Raw genomic sequence first — 7,658 nt, forward strand, 5'->3', positions numbered from 1 at the left:
GAAGACGTGCTTTTGGGAGGAACGACCTTGCCCTCGAAGCCTGAAGAGGCAGCCAACCATGCTTTGGTCTTTATGCTAGGTGGGGTAAACCAAAGATGGAAGCAAGTGATAGCCTATGAATTTACTGGTAGGCACGTGGACGGCTCTGTACTCAAGACATATGTCCTGGAAATAGTTCAGATATGCAGCCAGATTTCTCTAAGAGTACGGGTAGTCACCTGTGACATGGGTGCAGCAAACCGCGCTATGTGGAGAGAATTTGGCTTTTCGAGTCACCGCCATTCAACAACTTCGTGCTCAATACCCCACCCAACCCTAGATGGGAAGGAACTTTTTTTCATCTCTGACCCAGCACATGTCCTTAAGAACCTGAAAGGACAGCTTCTAAGCTCTAAAGTTTTCACACTGAGTGATGATACAGTAAGCGAGAACGAATTGCCTTCCTCGAAGGTGAAACTAGAGCATGTACAGGCCGTCTTGGATTATGATGCTGCCAATGAACTTAAGGTAGCACCAAATTTATCAGAAAACCACATTAGTGGTGGACATTTCACCAAGATGAAAGTTGGAGTCGCTGTCCAGCTCTTCCGCGAAGCCCCGCCAGCTATTCGGTTCCTAATAAAAGAAGGAGTGATTGAGCCAGAGGCCGAAACAACAGCGTGGTTTATGGACCTCGTTTCTAGGTGGTACGCCCTTATGTCAGCGCGTCATCCCACCATGGCGCTAAGCCGCAGAAACATGACTAAATATCATGCCGCCTTAGACACACTGCGTATGGCAATAGACACGATCAGAGAACTCAAAATGGGCACTGGATCTCAGTGGAAGCCATCGCAAGCAGGGGTCCTAATTGCAACAACGGCTGTCCTTCGCCTTCAAGATGTGCTTCTTGGCAGTGAAGGGTATGAATTCCTTCTCACGAGCAGACTGTTGCAAGACTGCCTAGAAAACCTTTTTTCTGTGGTGCGGCTCATGAAGCCAGTGCCCACTGCGTACGACTTGAAGTGCGCACTTCGGCTCATCAGCGTCAGCCACTTTCTTCACACTCCTAGGTCGACAAGTTACGAGCTTGACGACCGGGAATACCTTGTCGATCTGCTTGCACACGCCAAGAAGGAAGGTACAGAAAACGAAATCGATGAAATCAATGATTCGGAAATCCTGTTCATTGAAGAGCTCACGTCAACCGAGTGCCGTATCTTGTTTTACCTTGGCGGTTTTATTTTGAAAGGAATTCTAAAACGCATAACTTGTGCGCAGTGCAAGGCTGCTCTCCTTGGCAACCCTGACGATGAGTATGCTTCCCTCACTGCACTCAAGGAGTACGTCAGGGATGGACAAAACCTCGTATATCCAGCAGGGATGTAATGAAAACATTGAAAAACTATGAAGAGCATTTTACCGCCGTCAATTCATGGTGTACCGGCACATTTTTCACCATGAAGTCGCCACTTCGTTCTTTGATCGCATATCTTGAACAGATAGACAAGCCCCTTGTGAAGACTTGCATGGCTCACAAAGAGCGAATAAGAAAAATGTTGACTGCTGCGTATGCCAGAGTGAGGCTCCGAATTCATCTTCGCCAAATTCCGAGCCCTCATTCTAGTGACCACGGAAGCAAAACTTGTGCTGGAGTCAGCCTTGCGTAACCAAGCCGGAATATGAAGTTCCGCGAAAGTTTTGCTTCGAAACCTGAATTCTGCATCTACGTATATATGCAATCACAACTGTTTCGTCAATTACAGTCATCTATTTAACATAGATGTCTACTTTGAAAAAGTGCAATAATGGTCGCGTTCCCATAAGCAGAAATATTGGTAACTTTATTGTGTTTTCATAACCACTGAATAAACGATTTCATGTTTGCTTGGGTAACAGTTTTTGTTTTCATCCAGGTATACCAAGACGAACAGGCGAGTGCTTATATTTTATTACCGTTGCTGATAATCGTTTTTTTTTTCAGAACGTGCGAAACCAAGACGCTGTGTCATTGAACGCGTCTGCTCAGTTTTCTTACCCATCCATTGCAGTCACCTGTATTGGGACATTCATAGCTACAAATTTAATAAAGAACGCCAAAGAAGCTTGGGCAGAAATCACCCGATGTGTTCCAGCAGTTCTAATAAACTTAGTAGTTTGAAATTAACTACAAAACAAGTGAACAGAATTAAATGCTTTCAATTGAGGGAGATGTGATCTAAAATAAATGTTCAACCCCCCCCCCCCCCTCCTCCACGCAGTGGATTGTGGCATTTTTCAAGCGTTTTGTTCTCGACATTAAACATGCGCAGGAATGATAACACCAACAGGGCTGCCAATGCCCGTGGTGGTATGCAGAATACGCCTTGTCATAACCGTCATCGAGATTTAACTGAAAAGCGACTCAAAACTTTTTATTTCATGATCCTCTGCTTAGTAACGGTTCCTTTCATCGGAATCTATCGCAAACCTCGGTAAATAAACGTTTTCAGGATTTTTTTTCCTTCTGCTTCTCTAGGAGTATGGTCGCTTCACTCGAGTAAGCGACCTGACGACGCAAATTTATGCTGGGACGGGTTACTGTTTCCACGCACCAAAGGGTTCAGTGCATAAGAGATAGGTTTTGAACTCTAGCGATAGATTCTAGGAGAGCTTCACTGACATATTTGGCGCATATCTTGCATACCCGCTTTCATTGTTACTGTCGACGCCTTGATGTTGGCTGCTTGTCCTGTATTTAAAAGCACAAGGCAGGCTCTCCAACAAAATTAAGTATTATATTCTCATGTAAAACAAAAGCGCACCAGAATATTCCTTATTTTTCTTACTTTAAGCGCCCGCGGCAAGCCAGAAGCGAGCAGACCTCCCCCCACGAGAACGAAACCTGTATGCCGCGGGCGCGAGAATGGCGGCCGCCGTAGCAGACGACGCAGCTGTCCTCACCCTGAGCGGAGGCGCGGGCATCGAGGCACCCTAGTCCTTCACTCAGTCATGCGCCACCTGGCAACGCTAGGTGGCATTACTCCCCCTTCCGAAAAAAAAAAAAGAAGTGAACACGGGCGGTGAGAACGTAGTGCAAAGTAAGAGAGTCGTCACAGGAGGTGGCCGTGCGTTATCGTTGGTAGTACGGCTTCAGCCGCACAATGTGCACAATGTCCGAGCTGGGCTTTCGACGTTTTGAAAGTGCGGCGCCGTCTGGAATAACTTCCTAACTGAGATCACTCACACGACGCAACACTTTGTACGGCCCGAAGTAGCGGGAAAGGAGTTTCTCTGACAAGCCTGGACGGCGAACTGGTGTCCACACCCAGACTTGGTCCCCAGGCTTGTAGTGAACCTGGCGGTGCCGGAGGTTGTAGCGGTGCGCGTCAGAGGTCTGCTGCCGCCCGATGTGCACACGGGCAAGCTGGCGGGCTTCCTCAGCGCGGATGACATACTGCTGGGCATCTGGCGGAAGCTGGTCATCATCTGGGCACGGGAGCATGGAATCGAGCATGCTCTGAACTTCACGCCCGTACACAAGTCGAAATGGTGTGAAGCGCGTTGTTTCCTGTTGGGCTGTATTATACGCAAATGTGACGTACGGCAGCACCTCGTCCCAGGTCTTGTGCTGCACATCGACGTACATTGACAACATGTCCGCAATCATCTTATTTAACCTTTCGGTAAGATTATTGCTCTGAGGATGGTACGCTGTGGTCTTGCGATGCGTCGTGTAACTCAACTCAAATATGTGGTCGATGAACTGCGAAGTGAAAGCTGTCCCTCTGTCGGTAATGACATACGAAGGGGCGCCATGCCGCAAGACTATGTTATGCATGAAAAACTCGGCTACTTCGGAAGCTGTGGCATGAGGGATTGCCTTTGTCTCAGCGTATCGGGTCAGGTAGTCAGTAGCGACTACTATCCATTTGTTTCCCGCCTGCGACAAAGGGAAAGGACCAAGGAGGTCCATGCCGATTTGGTCGAACGGAATACGTGGTGCTCTAACGGGCTTGAGAAATCCGGCAGGCTTCAGGGGTGGTGTTTTACGGCGCTGGCATTCGCGACAGCTTCTTACATAGCGTTTCACAGTTGCGGAGAGTCCTGGCCAGTAATACATGTTGCGGACTTGAGCAAGCGTCCGTGAGTAACCCAAATGACCAGGCGTCGGTTCGTCGTGGCAAGCAAGTAGAATATCCGCACGGAGCTCGCATGGTAAGCTCTACCAGAAGGTAAGCTCTTTCTTGGCCTTGGGAGTTTCTTTTATACAAGACGCCTTGCTGCATACAGAATGAACCAATGTGCCGAGATAGGCGTCGAGGGAGCGTCGTATCACGCCCTTCCAGATAATCGATGAATGGAAGGATGTCTGGAACAACTCTTTGTCGATCCCTGAGCTCAGATGCACTGAGAGCTCCTAGAAAGCCGTTGTCGCCATCGGCTGCAGCACCGTCAGTGTCAACGGGGGCTCGTGACAGCGCGTCAGCGTCTTCGTGTTTGCGGCCTGATTAATAAACAATAGTTATGTCAAATTCCTGAAGTCGTAAACTCCAGCGTGCAAGTCGTCCCGATGGGTTCCGCAGATTTGCCAACCAGCATAAACAATGATGGTCCGTGACGACTTTAAATGGTCGACCGTAAAGATAGGGGCGAAACTTCATAGTGGCCCACACGACCGCCAGGCATTCCTTTTCCGAGGTGGAGTAGTTCGTTTCGACGCGAGAGAGTGCGGCTAGCATATGCTATTACTCGCTCAATCCCGTCTTGATGCTGAACAAGGACCGCGCCAAGACCGATACTACTGGCGTCAGTGTGCACCTCTGTGTCAGCCGCTTCATCGAAGTGCGCCAGAGCAGGGGATGTTTGAAGGCGCTCGCGAAGCAAAGAGAAGGCTGTCTGCTGCTCAGAGTTCCACACAAAGGCGGTGTCCTTCCTTGTGAGGCGCGTTAGAGGTTCTGCAATTTGAGAGAAGTTCGCTATGAACCGCCGATAATATGCGCACAGGCCGAGAAAGCGCTGAACAGCCCTGTTGTTAGCTGGAACGGGAAACCGTGCGACCGCAGCAGTCTTATCGGGATCCGGGCGCACCCCGTCAGCGCTCACAACATGGTCAAGGAACTTGAGTTCTGTATACCCGAAGTGACATTTCTCGGGCTTCAGCGTGAGATCAGCAGAACGGAGCGCTTCCAGTACAGCTCGAAGGCGTTCGAGGTGTTGGTCAAATGTTTCGGAAAAAACAACTACGTCGTCCAAGTACACAAGACAGATCTGCCACTTGAGGCCAGTGAGGACGGTGTCCATCATCCTTTGGAATGTAGCTGGGGCAGAGCACAATCCAAATGGGAGTACTTTGAATTCATATAGGCCATCTGGAGTGACAAATGCGTTTTTTTCTCGGTCTCTTTCGTCTACTTCGATTTGCCAATAGCCGCTTTTCAAATCAATAATGAATGAAAAATACTTCGCACGTCGCAATCTGTCCAGTGAGTCATCGATGCGCGGCAACGGGTATACATCTTTCTTTGTCACATTATTCAATTTCCGATAGTCGACGCAAAGTCGAAGAGTGCCGTCTTTCTTCTTGACCAGGACTACTGGTGAAGACCACGGGCTTTGTGAAGGCTGCACAACACCATCATCCAGCATCTCCTGAACCTGCGTCTGGATCACTTCTCGTTCTTTGGCAGACACGATAAGGCTGCTGTCGTATAGGGCGAGCGTCTTCATAAGTAATGATGCGAAGTTGCGTGATGGGCGTTTGACGAACCTTCGAGGAAGAAGCAAAACAGTGCTTGAAGTCCAGCAACAGTAGCTCTAAGGCCCGCCGTTTCTCCTTCGACAAGTGGCAGTTAATGTCGATGTTGTCAAGAGATGGCTCATTAGTTTCGACTGCCGTGGATGTAAAACAGACCGGATCGTGCGTAACAGGGTCAGCGAAAGCGATAGCAGTTCCCGAAAACAAGTGCCGGTGCTCATTAGAAAAATTTGTGAAAAGGAGTGCAGCCCGGCCATTGTGAAGCGACAATAAACTTCGAACAGCGCAGATGCCTTGAGCAAGCAGGAGTGAATGGTTCGCTTCCGCTAAAGCATCGCCGGCACGGAAATCGTCACAGGTAACTTCCACAAGAACACTGCTTCGCGGCGGCAGCGAGACGCTCTCGGCGGAAACGCGAAGTGCGGCATTGCAAGGACTGCTACTATCTCGTTCGGCAGATTGTCCCATCGAAAATGTGGCGCGTCTATTTCGCAGGTCGATAACTGCTCCGTATTCTCGCAGAAAGTCAATGCCGAGGATAAGGTCACGGGTACAGTCACTCAAAACGACGCAACTAACGACGAACGTATATCTGTTAATCTGAATACGAGCCGTGCACATCCCCTTTGGTGTAACTATATGACCGCCGGCGGTTCGAAGGTACACACCTGGCCAAGCAGTGAGCACCTTCCTCAAAACACTCGCTATGCGACCACTCAAAATCGAATAATCCGCACCGGTGTCCACTAATGCATTGACTGGAGTACGACCGTCTAAAATAACAGGAATGTCCAGAGAAACGCTTTTGGCTTCCCTAGGGGATGGTACCAGCAGCTCGCGGTCGGATCGAAGCGGCGACGACGGGAGGTCTTCAACGCAGCGACTACCAGCGGCCTCGCCCCCGAAGGTCGCTGTTTTCAGTTTTCCCGACCAGGGCTAGACGAGCGGCCTTGCCCCTCTCGCGAGGAACCTTGGGTGGACGTCGATGAGCGCCTTGGTGAAGGGGAGCGGGGCTGACGCTGCGAACGAGATGAAGGCTGTTCCGCCAGGTACTCTTCAATAACTCGGGGTCGTTCACCAAACCGGGGAGGAGGCGAGTCGATGCGGAAGCCTTGAAGACCGAGGCGTCGATAAGGACAATCCCGGTAGAGATGGCCTGGTTCACCGCAGTGGAAGCAGAGTGGACGGCGGTCAGGCGTGCGCAAAATGGCTTCAAGACTGCCAGCCATAGGTAGCGTAAGAGGGTTCTAGCACAGCTTTCGCCCTCACTCTTGATCACGTTCTACGTGACGCTGGCGGTAACAAAGGACGTTCTACGTCCGCCGCTATGGCTGAGGGTGGCGCTGGTGAACACTCTCAAGGTTCGTATACAGACAACATAAATACCCAAGCAAGTAGCAGGGGGGACAGCGGCCGATGTAGCTCAGTTGGAAGAGCACCGGACGCCATTTTCGGAGGTCGTGGGTTCGGATCCCACCATCGGCACGTTGTTTTTTCTTCTACTTTGTGTTTAATTATCTTTCCCCTAAATAGATTACATTACTAATTTCTGTGATTATGTAAGCAAACATTAAAAAAAAAGAAAAAAAAAAAGACATAAAAGTACCATCCCCAATGCTTACCTTGGCCTCGCCGACTGTTGGCTTCTTTCCTTCATGTATTATAACGAGCACCCTCATTTCCACTTAATTATATATATATATATATATATATATATATATATATATATATATATATATATAGAGAGAGAGAGAGAGAGAGAGAGAGAGAGTAAACGATACGTGTAGGTTCTAAAGGCAAAGAGCGGGAAAGAAACAGGTGGCGGAGAGGCAAAGAGGGCTTAGCAGGAGCGAAGTACAATGGTACTGTAGTGGTGGTTGGCGTAAAACACGCGCGCACATACACACACACACACACACACACACACACACACACACACACA

At 49.4% G+C, this 7,658-nt stretch overlaps 1 non-coding gene across 1 annotated transcript; it reads left to right on the forward strand.

The window, feature by feature from the left end:
- Positions 1–7,128: 7,128 nt before the first annotated feature.
- On the forward strand, positions 7,129–7,201 carry TRNAW-CCA (transfer RNA tryptophan (anticodon CCA)). The gene has a single exon. It is a non-coding gene; the product is annotated as a tRNA-Trp (tRNA).
- The last annotated feature ends 457 nt before the right edge of the window (positions 7,202–7,658 follow it).

The sequence above is a fragment of the Amblyomma maculatum genome, chromosome 9 (assembly GCF_055883805.1).
Source record: "Amblyomma maculatum isolate TAMU_Amacu chromosome 9, ASM5588380v1, whole genome shotgun sequence".
Lineage (NCBI taxonomy): Eukaryota > Metazoa > Arthropoda > Arachnida > Ixodida > Ixodidae > Amblyomma > Amblyomma maculatum.